The following is a 3,119-nucleotide window of genomic DNA, read 5'->3' on the forward strand; positions in this document are numbered from 1 at the left end:
AATTAGAGATATAAAATCAGGAAATAATATTTTTTACAAATTTTTAATAATAATATATATATATTCGATTGAAGTTCCTTTTAATTCTTCTTTCTTTTTTTTTGTTTTCAAACTCTCTTATCTTTATCAATATATATGTGTTCATTTTTCTTTGCTTCGTTGAGCCACAATTCGCATTCACAGCATTCAACATTAAAGCTCGACAGATCGATTCTTTGAAAAGAGCATACATATATATATATATGTACGAATGACACGCATACCTATATATATATATATATATACGTATATAATAATATACAAATAACATAAACGAGGATTCTCTTCCTAAAAATAGATTTTCCACTTGGAAATAGTTTTAACATGATTTTTCTACGATCAAATGATACGTCGACATTATTGTTGTTGTCGCTATCATGCTCCCCATTTTCTATTCATTCCCATTCACTTTCCATTTCTTATTTTATCTTTGTTTATTCTCTTGAAGGACCATCAGATAATTTCGGTTAGTTAGATATACTTTGAGAAGAATACAATTAAATATTGTTTGTACTAAATTAAGGAATTAAAAGGAAAAAATTATATTATTTTAATTTGCACAACTTTTCTTAATATAAAGTTTCAGAATCTCTCTCTCTCTCTCTCTCTCTCTCTCTCTCTCTCTTTATATATTTCATTCGAAAGTAATCTTTAGTTAATGGAATGGCCTCGAAAAATGGAAGATATCTTGATACCTCATCGCAATCTAGTTGATGTATCCGTTCTTATCCATCTTATGTATAAAAATCGATTGCGATCTTATGTAGTATGGCCCTTGACATCGAGCGCGACAAATTTGAAGGGTTCTCATGGGACTAATAGAACATCTTGGGGGAAATAGATAGAGACGAACGTATCATTCCATTCCTTTCCTTCCCTTTACTTTACTTTCGTCCGATCTACTTTATCTCTTCCTTATTTCGTTTTTTCTTTTTCCTTTTTTTCTTCTACTTTTCCTTGTCCTGCTCGACAAAACAAGAGGCGTTAAAAATCGAATTGGTAATAAGAAAAAATCTTTCGATAATTCTTCCTCCTATCCAATCATATATACAAAAATTTCCCCCTCCCGTTCTTCCTCCCCAAGTAAGTATTCTATGATAGAAGTTAAAAATATGCATTTAAGAAATTCTCTAGTGCAAGGTCAATCGCATTCCTTCAGTTCTTTCTTATCTATCTTCTACTCTTCTATCTCCTGTTCCTCCTTATCCTTCATATATATATATATATATATATCCCCTTACGTATATATACTCATCTTATCAGCTCTACACTCCTACTTTGGAGTCTTCGATGCGCCTGTAAATGATCGTGTAAGGGGTTCGAGACATTCTTTCTTTCATGCTTGGCAACTTCGAGGTAAGGGCATTCTTCATTTCTCAGAAAGAAAAATTTTTCATGGCATTCTTTCTAAACTAGATCTCGATAGTGGATCTTACCTTTTACGGTTACGGGACGGGAATTTTTTCAGATGCGATTCGTGTATAAAAGAGAGAGAAAGAGAGAGAGAGAGAGAGAGAGAGAGAGAGAGAGAATAAGAGTAAGAGAGATGAAATATAAAGCGTTCGTTCGTAAAAAAAAAAGCGCAGCTATTAATCATTAAAGTTTTTGCGGGTAATCGAATGCCAATGCGGCATTCGTGAAACGATTTTTCTATCGGATAAAGAGTAAGAACTATTTCTCCATCTTTTCTCTTTATCTTTCCCCTTTCTCTTTTTATTTCTCTTTCTCCTTTTTCTTTCGTTACTTCATCCTTATTTCTATTCCTATAATACGTATAACACGTAACATCCTCCTTTAACTACGTCTCTTCTTCCTCAAATCATTCTCTTCATGAAACGTGTTCAAGGTATACGTACGTATATATATATATATATATATATATATATATATATATATATACACATACGTACTTATACATACAGATATGTACGTGTGTATGCAAATCCAACATCGTGTTACGTTCGGTATAACGGGACGATAACTCTGCTGTCTGGTAAATAAGCTGAATGTTCTACTTGTCCGTCGGAAATGCAGTATAGAATGGATTCCCATCTGGCTGGTTGTTAGCTACTATTTAGCTAGGTGGAAAAGATATGTATGTATATATATATATATATATATATATATATATATATATATGTATGTGTATATATATATATATTTGTCAATCCGCTTTTTGGAAAATTAGTTACCATTCGAACTAGAAAATCATTCCTCATCTTTGAAATCACGATCTTTCTCACCTATCACGATTTATCTTTCTACGATCGATAAATCTTATCGTCTACTCATATCCGCTACGTTCTATTACGTTCTACGATTTTCCTTTGGAGAAATTGGCCAGTGATATCTACAATCTCTAGTTAGAAACGATTTATCCTATGGGAATATAATATCTGGTGATTTTATTTTTACCGATCGATTTATCGTCGTTATTAATTCTATCGTCGTTTCTCTTAATAATAAATTTAAATTATCATATAGTTCGTTATCTTTAAATTATGTTACACAAGTAATAAAGTTTTGTATTAAATTCGTATTATGTACACACACACACACACACACACACACATACACACACACACACTGAAAATATCTCATTTATTTTCATTCAATTTCTTTTATTATTTCCCAATTTAAATTCATCCTTTTTATTTCTTTTTAAACTATTCATTTTAACTTATTTCACGTTTATTATTATCTAACACTGATTCGCTTTAATTGTTATCGTGATAAAGCACGTAGTAAACCTGCCGACATATTATTTACACTTTGTAATATCTTACAAATCTATGTTAAATTTTATTCATAAATTTTATTCAATAAAATATTTATCCCTCTCTTTCTCTCTCTGTCTCTGTTCCTTAAATAGAAGTAGGTAAATACTCGTTGTTATATATATATATATATATATATATATATATATATATATGCAGAAGGGAAGAATATGTATTTTCAAGGGATACTAAAACGTATCGTCAGATCATTCGTAGCAAATAGAAATTATCGTTTTCTCTTTGTGTACTCTATTTTAATGGGAAGGAATGGGATAAGAGATGTAGGGAAAGGATGAGAAAGAG

Source organism: Vespa crabro, chromosome 5 (assembly GCF_910589235.1).
Source record: "Vespa crabro chromosome 5, iyVesCrab1.2, whole genome shotgun sequence".
Taxonomy (NCBI): domain Eukaryota; kingdom Metazoa; phylum Arthropoda; class Insecta; order Hymenoptera; family Vespidae; genus Vespa; species Vespa crabro.